A 9,984-nucleotide genomic window follows, 5' to 3' on the forward strand; every position below is an offset into this window, starting at 1 on the left:
TGGTTTCTGTGAATATTTGTCATTTGTTTTGTTGTCCGTTAAGGGTTTGTTTGGTGATGTTTGTGGCATGTAAAGGGAGGTTTATTTTTCTATTGTTCACTATATGATATTGAGATCTAAGATCTTTATGTTTGTGTATATTTGTAGGAAGGAAACTTATAGTTTCTCAAAATCTTTTCCTTTCAACTCAAATTGTGAGAGTTAAAAGTTTTCAATGACAGGGGATTTGGAGAAAAAAGAGGTATTTCTTTGAGGCTTCAATTGTTATATATATTTTCCTCCTTGAGACTAGAAGTAATCCTTTTTAAAATATTGAATGGTTTGTTGTGGTGTTGTGTGGCATTCTACTCTAGTTTTACATTTTTGTTTACATAAATGTAAATAGGGCTTTGAAGTCTCCAAACATATTGGTGTAGTTGTTAGGCTGTGTGCTCTTTGTAAATGTGTGTTGATTTTTATTTTTTTTTATTAACCTTAATTATGACTCAGTTTCAAGCCTTTTTGAGAATTTTCTCACTTTAAAATAACCAAATGACAAGAGTAAGCTTGGTGGCACTAACACACTCCCCATATTTTTGGTTGATGACGAGTTTTTGACATAATTGAAAAGTGAAAAGAGAAAGGGAAAAATAGTGTATAAAGATACTAAAATTTATAGATACATGGTTACATAGCATGATGTTCTTAAAGCACTTTATTTCATAAGAACCCTAAGATAACCAAGAAATAATGGTGGGAAAAAGGATATCTAAGGAACATAGAAACAATTAGGGACAACAAGCCACGAGGTACAAAACAATCATCATATATTACTAAGCACGGCTATTTTAATATCTCAAGATCCACCACTAATCTAGTATAACCCTCTCACTATAAACAATATATGTAACTCACCATACATGAAACTAAAACAAGATCCTTAAGGAGAGAAAATCTTTAAAGAATTTAAATATTTATAGAGCATAACTTGAACAAAAAATTGCAGTTAACTTTCTATAAAAAAAACACATAATATTTTTGAATCTTTAACTATTATGCCATTTTGGGTCAATCTCATTCTAATTTTTCGATATCACATCCAAACTTGCAAATCTTGATGTAATATATCCTCTTTGTATTTGAATGGTGTCTTTGATGCTTCAACTATCTCATGTGTCAACCTCATTGGTATCTCTTTTTTCTTTGTCTCAAATAGGTGTTTAGCATTTTAATTCTTTCTTTTGTCAATATTGGGTTATCAATTTACGCTTGCGCTTAGTTTGAGTATAACCCACTTTTATTTTAGCCTATGGTAGCATTTTAATTTGCAATTTATATAATTTGATGAAAACCTAATTGCTATAATTTCACTTTGTTTGATGTGGATTTTGGATCTATCGCATTCCAATCGTCTTAAAATGGAAGCACTTCCATGATAAGAATTTTTAACCCTCCGAGTAAGTGGTGTGGGGTCATGTCAAGCATCTTGAATAGGTCTTTGCATGGATCTAGTTGTTTCCCCCCTGTTATGCTTCTCTTCCTTTATTTCTCACCTCTTTTTGACAACTTTCTCTAAGAAACTGAAGACTTTGACTTTTTGGGTCAATGAAGACCTAATGGGTCAAGGTTGACCTCAACTCTAACCTAGAGCAGAGTCAACCTCAACCCTGACTCCAGGTCCAAATTTTAAGTTCTTGAGGTTTCGGGATATCAAGCTTCAGAAAGTTTCATTTTCCCACTTTTGGGTCAGCTGTTTCAGGTTTCAGAGTGGTAAACTCTTAAATTGCATTTAATTTAGGTCCATTTATAGGGGTTAAGATTAATTAGGATTTAATTCTCCAATGTCAACCTCTCTAGAAGTTTGTGCCCTAGATCACTACATAAGGAAGCCTCCTCCTCTCATTCTCTCTAATGCACATTATGATATCGGACAATCCATTATCTCCACAATCAAGCAAGTATTCCATCGAGCATTTTCAAGGAAGCATCCAAGCCATTGTCTTTATTCAAGTTCTCTATTGAAGATCAAGGATTCAAACATTCAAGCCTTTTAAGGGGTTTGGTTCAAGCATTCAAGATTAATCATTGAAAACCCTAGATCTAACCATCATGGTGGTGTGATCTTCCTTCAAGATCCTTTGTTTATCTTCAAGATCCATTCATTCTTCTCTCAAGGTGGATTCCAAGCATACAATCATGGAGGTTTTGATTTACATTTGATAATGTTATGTTCAAGCTTTCATATCAACATACTTGTTTACATTTCAAATACAATTGCATATCTATTGAATATCATAACTTCGTTGTTAGATCCACTTCTACTACTTGCTAGCATTCTCTATTTCAATTTCATTATTAAGGTTGATTCCAAATTGAGGTTTGACCAAGGCAAACCCCTCATCCAAACAAAAAAACCATTTTCTTGCAAGTACAAGTGTAGGACAATGAATTGAAGTTTAGATCTAGATACCCTTTTCGACAAACTTCCATGATCTCGGAATAGAATTTTTGTTGTAGCAGTGTAGGTCAAGGTCAGAAATAAAGGGGTAAGATTGTGCCTCGCTATCTAGGTCAAAGTCAACCTAACCTTAGAAAGACAAAAAAATTATGGGTTTTCTCTGTCTCGGCATTTCTAGTTTGAAGCAGGTTGCATAATTTCCTAAGATTGTACACAAGCATCAGAAAACAGGTACTTTTAGATTAATTCCATCATGAGGTATGTATCTTATCTTATCTAATTTCAAGCATTTCCAACTTTTGATTAGTTATTCAATTTCAACTCAAAATACAAATGAATAGTTGGAATGTTAGATGCATTATTAAAGCTCCATTTTTCACCTATTCATTTTGGTGAACCCAACATGCTTACCCCCTCTCAATTGTGGAATTAGATACCCTATTATGCTTTTAGTGTTAGATTTCCCTTCATATTATCTTGTGTGTTCACCTTCACTATTCATTTTGGTTAACCTGACAAGCTTATCGTCTCTCTTTTGTTGAATTAGATGCCCTATTGTGTTGTCGGTGTTAGATTTCCCTTCATATTATCTTATGTGTTCACCTTCACTATTCAATTTGGTGAACCCGACAAGCTTACCCCCTCTCTTTTGTGGAATTAGATTTTTTATTGTGTTTTTGGTGTTAGATTTCTCTTCATATTATCTTGTGTGTTCACCTTCATCTTACATGTTGGTGAACCCGTTTACAACAACTCTTTCTTTTTGGTGTTAGATTTGCATCTTCTGTTAGATCTTGCATATTTATAAAAATAGATTCCTTTTATGCTTAAGTTTCAAAAATACAAATAAATAAATAAAATTGTAAAATCTCTTTAAAATACAAAAATATTTACATCTTTCATGCTTTTAGTGTTACTTTGTGTTCAACATGTATGATTTTTGTTATGAATACTTTGATGAGGCTTTTATTAAAAAAAGGATAGATCCCTTAATGAGGTACATGGAAGTGAGGATGAAAATTGTTCGAATGAGATCTCCATTGATCCTATTCCTATTTCATCTTCCTCTGCAACCTTTTCAATTGATCTTTGCCATAGGGTGTGTGCATGGTTACCTTCATGTTCCACTATTTACAACATTGATGCACCTAGAATGTTATATCCTCAAAATTCTATTCAAGCTATAGAGGCCTCTAAGAAAGTCCTTTGTGATAGTGATAAAAGTGTTAATCTCTTGTGTGGTATTAAACCTTTAATTCAAGAAGTTCGAGATTTGGGATTCACTCCTCCTGTCACTAGTGTGGAACCTTTTTCCATTCCTTTACCTAGAATTCCTACTTACACTCCTCTTATAGTGGTTACATCTCTTTCATCTCTTCCTGTGAGTGTTCCATTGGTGTCTTTACCTACCCCATAGCCTGCTTACCATAGTATTCCTTATAACTATTCCAACCCTCTTCTAACTGTGGTTCCAAGTGTTCCTTGGGTTGTGTCTTCCATTCTCACCACTTCCTATACTCTTCCTAATTGTATCCTTCCTAATCTAGTTCTTAATCCGATTCCTGATATTCATATTCCCAATTCTCCATCTATTATTCCTAGTTCTTCCCACACTTATGATGAGGCTCAAACTATGGTTTATGATGCAAATGTGCAAGAATTCTTTAATTTACCTTCCCCTTCTTATCTGATCCATAATGATATTAGAAGGAAGAGAAAAGAAACTTCCCCTTTGAGATTTCTTCATAATTTTACTCCTCATTCTTCTATAAAATAGATCTTTTCTCCTCGTGTCTCTTCACTGGGGGCCAAGAGGTACTTCTTTCAATTCTCTCAAATCCATTATGTTTTGTTTTGAGCTTAATTGGTTATCCTTTTTGTATTGTATACCTATGGTTTTGTATTATGTTAGTAATGATCCATAGTTTTCTTTTTCAAGATATCTTTTCTAAAAATATTTGTTTTGCAAAGGTATCCCTTGTCTTCATCCCTGGGGGACAAGGTTCTTCCTTCTTTCTCTTTGTCTAGGGAACTTCTTTCCTTAGCTTAGTGGTACTTATTTATATTGCAATATTATTTCATTATATTGACAAATATTTTGACTATGGATAACCTTTTCATATGAGAGGTTGTTGTCCTAGCTCATTACCTATTCTCTATGTTATAAATTATGTTCTTTATAAACTCTTACCCTTGCTTTGGTGTTAGAGTTGTTTTCCTCATTCCAAAGATTCCTCTTCCTCTTCCTTATAGGGGGCTTGATGATTGAATCTTTGTTCCCACTTGGTTTATCTTTGAAAGATGATATTTTATCTAAAACCACTCCCCTAAGGTGGGGGTCTTGTTGATAAGATCTCTTTCTTCGAGGATCCTTTTTCTATGAGTGACATATCTTTTTCACAATTATCAATACTCTTGGATGTAGGGTCAATATCCCTCGCTAAGAATATGGTATACATTGTTGTTAAACACGATATCTTCTTGCATTATGAAGTAGGTATTATCTTCCTCTTCCTTATCATGTCTAGTAAACAACCACGATAAGGAGGGGGGCATATATAGGGTCTCCCTTGTACTATAGTTTTTTTTTTTTTTTTAATTACATGCTAAATCTTAGAAGGCAACACACTTAAGTTGCTAAATCTTGAAGAGACACTCATTTTTCAATTTTCAACATGCTAAATATTGGAAGGTAATGCACATAAGTTACTAAATCCTGAAGAGACACACATTTTTCAATTTTTAATATGCTAAATCTCTGAAGGTAATGCACATAATTTGCTAAATCCTAAAGAGACATGCATTTTCAATATGCTAAATCTTCTGAAGGGAATGCGCAAAAGTTACTAAATCCTGAGGAGACACACATTTCATATTCATAGCGATACAAGAAGGTGGATCTATGGGTATTCCAGAAGCCGTCAAAAGATGCATTACAATTGCAAGCATAGTTTATGGGTGAACTATCAGGGTTGGCCACCTATTTGGCTCTCCCTCCTTTAGTGATTCACGATAAGGTGGGCATCTTACTGGGCAAGGTAATCACTTCCTCCTTTTCTCTCTTTTCGCTTTCATGCTAGTAGGACTTGATCATGAAGCTATGTTATTTATAGTGTTTCTCTTATCTTTCTTATGTAATCATTTATGCTTTTATGATAGCTTTCCAAATATGATATTAGTATGAGAAATATTTCTTAGCAAGGTTTCTTGTGCTAGTTGATTTGGGTTTGTTTGGTACTAACCCTTATTTTGTGTTGTTTTGGTTTTCTTTTTGTTTTCACACCCTTGTGCATGTATGTGGAGTTATATTTTGGTATCGGAGCACCTAGGTTCGTAACACTTGGGCAACAATGGGTTCATGTAAAGTGTGGACATTTAAATTTCACTATACAAAGTAGGGGTTTCTCTTTGCAAAACTTTAAGAAGCTAATGTTGTCTTTGTAAACAACGATACTGATGAGCAAACCTAAGCAAAACCTAAAATTGGTATCAACGATTGTAAATAGTCAACCATAAACAGATAACCTAGTCTTAATAACTTGAAACAACTAATTAGATGCAAGAATGTTACATTTATATTAAGGTAGATTATGATCTCATAAAGAATTCAAAATTATATTGATCGTGATCACCTTGGGGAAAACTAACTTAAGAACCCTAAAGCATCTTCCAATCCTGTGAGTGGAAATGAGTACATAACCTAGTAATCATGGAGAAAGTGTTTCACATCATCTCTAGTAGAAGTTAGATTATGCCTGATCCAATCACTAGTGGATGAATTGTAATTCATATTGTGCATGGAGGTGATCAAGAAGATTGGTATTGATTTAGTCATTACAACGTAAGTAAAGGAAGCCTACGATCTTCATAATTTAATTTTGTACCTTTGGATTAAAATATTGAATAGATAAATGAATGGTGAGTAAATAAGAAGGTAACACTTGAAAGATATACCATGTTATCAAGCTATTGGGGTACCTCTAACCTATTGCAGTGTTAAAATGTATTGTTCCAGTAATCCTTGGAAAGCAAGCAAGAGCTCAATTGAAATCTACAAGTAACCTTTGGAAACCTCGAATGATAGGATTATTAATGCGAGAAGTTATTCAACAAGCGAGATAGCTAGGAACAAACAAAGAAAGGGAGTATCTCAGTCTACTACGAGGAATAGAACCCTAATCAGGGAATAAATCTATCTAAATATGGTGGTAAGAACAAATTAAATGGTGGGAAGTATGTGACATATAGTATTGAACCGATAAGATAGAAAATGCAAACTTTTGAGTTAGGGTTATGTTAGTAGGTTTATTGTATAAGCATGAGTAATACTAAATTTTAACTATCAAGTGAATACTCGTAGACTCTAGTATTGAAATTATTGGATCAATTATAACCCTACAATATAGAGAAAGTAAAGTCGTGATGAGATCATCAACCTAATATGAACTAAAGGTTCAGGTATCAGAGTTAAGTAATAAGGGAATTACAAGCCACGAGGTATGATAAGAACAGTGATGACCTATATTGTCGGTAAGAAGATAGTTGTAAAAGTGAATAAGTAAACATTGACAACATCCTAATAAAGGTTTTATACCTACCTAGTTGCAAAGCTACAACCTAAGGATGAATTCATAAGCTATTTATAACTAGGAGATATGAAATATGGATTATTGCTAAGAACAAGTAGCATTCAGTACATTCTCATATGATAATTAGAACTTTTGTAACCAATGAAATAATACAGGATAGTTTTATATATGTATGTATGTATATATACAGGATCATGCCAAATTTGGTGAGATTGATAACACAACTACAACTAGTGTATGTAATTATAATGAACAAAGGGTAAGAGATTTGGTATTGTAACTGCAACTCAGAGTACGAATCTACTATCAATAAGGTCCCCACATGTTTAGGTTCTTCAAAAGGAGACCCCTATAACAAGAAGAGGATGGAAGGAAAGACATTTTGGTTATTCTCGCATTTGCACGTTACAATGGGGTTCTAGTCTAGACACACCCTTGGTACAGTAAACCCTAACCGTTGGGTGATGCTGATAAAGATAGATATGTATTCAGTATGTGGGTTTAATCATAATTTGAGCAATATGGTCTTTAGACCACCATCTGATTTTAATTCAAGATCCCTGCAATGTATTTGGAAGACTTAAGATTCCTCTTTTCCATCAGTGACCCTGGTACAACCGCATTTTGTCAGTAATGTAAATTTTGTAAGCAAATGTATTTATTTCCTTATTTGTTTGATTTCAGATTTTGGTATTTTAATATTTCTTTCCTTCTTGCCAACAATGTGATGTGGGGCTACTTAGTCAAATTTATTGTTGATGATTCTATTTTTGCCTCTAGGACATGTTTTTATTTTTTGATTAAAATTATACGATTGTGGTCACTCTTTATTCCTTTTGTTTCATACTTTTGTGTTGGATATTTCATCCTTGATGTTGATTTTTGAGGCACTTTCTTGTGAATTTTATTGACAAAGTGACATATGATGGGCCTACCAAAGGGATTCTTGACAACCAAATGGATGTATAACATTAGGGTATGGGGTTATTAGTGAGAGTATTCATGCTTCACCCTCTCCAAGGACTTCAAGAATAGGTCTAGTGATTATTTGTTGACTACTATGAGTAATGGATTGCACCACAACATAAAAATAGTTAACGTTACGAGTTAACCTAATGGACTTCTAGATGTAATGGGTGCATGTGTAGTGATGGACATGTTTAGTGTCCCATCAAAGATTTAGTACGTCATGGAAACTCTAAAGTGAAGGTGATTAACCTTGAATAAAGAGCCAAGTTGCTTAATGAGAAACCTCATTTGAGGAAGTCTTGTACAACTATTACCATGATGAGTGAGTATGTATGTAAATTATTAATCATTATGTTTGTATAGAAGTAAAATTTGGTATAAGTCTAGACAAGGTCTAGCATAGGATGAATGTTTTTAGTTGTGTGACTTCTAGGAGGAAGTCAAAGGATAGTGGGGGAGGATGTAAGACCCCTCCTCATATGTACTTATTTAAATTTGAATTAACATTTTATGGTTTATGTATCATAAGGGAAATGGAGATTAGCTGATACGTTCATGTTTTAATACTTCGTGATTCGAGACTTACTGCATTATCTCAATTGTTTAAACATTAATTTGCACTAACGATGATACAAGGTGTTTCACCTTATGATGATGATGTTGATAATGACACCTTTATGATTAGGTTATATGCATTCAGATAGTTTAGTGTTCCCTATTGAGGATGTTTATGATGTTTAGGTATATGCATGCCTAATGATGATTATTCTAGTATTTTAATTCGAATTGATGAATAGATTATGTTATATTGATTATGCAATTACTGATGATTGTTTGTAGAAATGAGAAAGGATTATTTAAATGAAAGTTTGATGTTTTGATCAATGTGATTATGCAATTTGGTTTAAATATATGAATATGATGTTATTGAACTACCGATGTGTGAATTGAGTGTGTAGGATAATTAACCATAATCTAACGGAGAATCGATAATTGACCTTATGTACAATCTATGAAACCCAAGGTTAAGTCTAATGAAGAGACATGGACCTTGTTGTTTCGTATTTTATTTGTATCATAATCTGAACATATGTATCATTCTGCAATTGTAAGGTATTTAATGTTACGTAACAATGAATCTTATGGTGTCACTTGACACTTGTAATACATATATGTGTATCAACATGTTAATTAGAGTTAGCAGAGTAACCCGTTACCCGAAGATTGATTAAATTAGTAATATAAGACTATTTAGTTGTTAACCTAGATTAATTACCCTAATTAAGGTTTAGTGGAAAGGTCTCATTCTTAAGGTTTTAAAAGATCAAAAATTTCAAGCCAATTATATAGGTCATAAAATGATCCTAGAGGCCAAAATTAATGCTATCCAAGTGCCTAGGGGGTATGTGTATGGGTTGGGGACATTTTCTACCCTTCTAGAACCTTTTGTCGACTTTTATGACCCCTTAAATATTTCATTTTTCCTTAAGTACGAAAATTGAATACCTCCATGAGTTTTCCAAGTTTACACTTTACCAAAGAGGTTGTCTTAATGGTAGGATCAAGTGGGAAGACCCTAGAAGGCTTGAGTCAAGTCTAGAGTTATTACCATTTTAAGTGAGTGAGTTTAGAAGCCTATTTAGTTATCATTTTGAGGGTTGAAGGATGTTCACCCATTCTCTACATTTAGAGTCAAGCTAGGATTGGAGGAGGAAGAAGGATTAAGTCTTCTCAAAAATTCTATTTTCCATAACCATTTGTGAAGGTAGGAATCCTTCATGGCCTTGTTCTTCATGTTGTGTTTTCATTTGCTTAAGTAGGCCTTTTGCATGTGTGTGGATTTTGTATGTGTGATGAAACATGTGAGAGATGGGCTATTGTGAGTTTTTAAATTGTTTTCCTTTCATGTTTTACATTTTGTTTTGTGGACAAAACTGTAAGGGTTGTGTTGGCATTACTCACCCTCAAATAGGGTAGAAGTGGCTATAC

This window comes from Cupressus sempervirens, chromosome 1 (genome assembly GCF_028749045.1).
Source record: "Cupressus sempervirens isolate cs-2001-9-10 chromosome 1, ASM2874904v1, whole genome shotgun sequence".
NCBI lineage: Eukaryota > Viridiplantae > Streptophyta > Pinopsida > Cupressales > Cupressaceae > Cupressus > Cupressus sempervirens.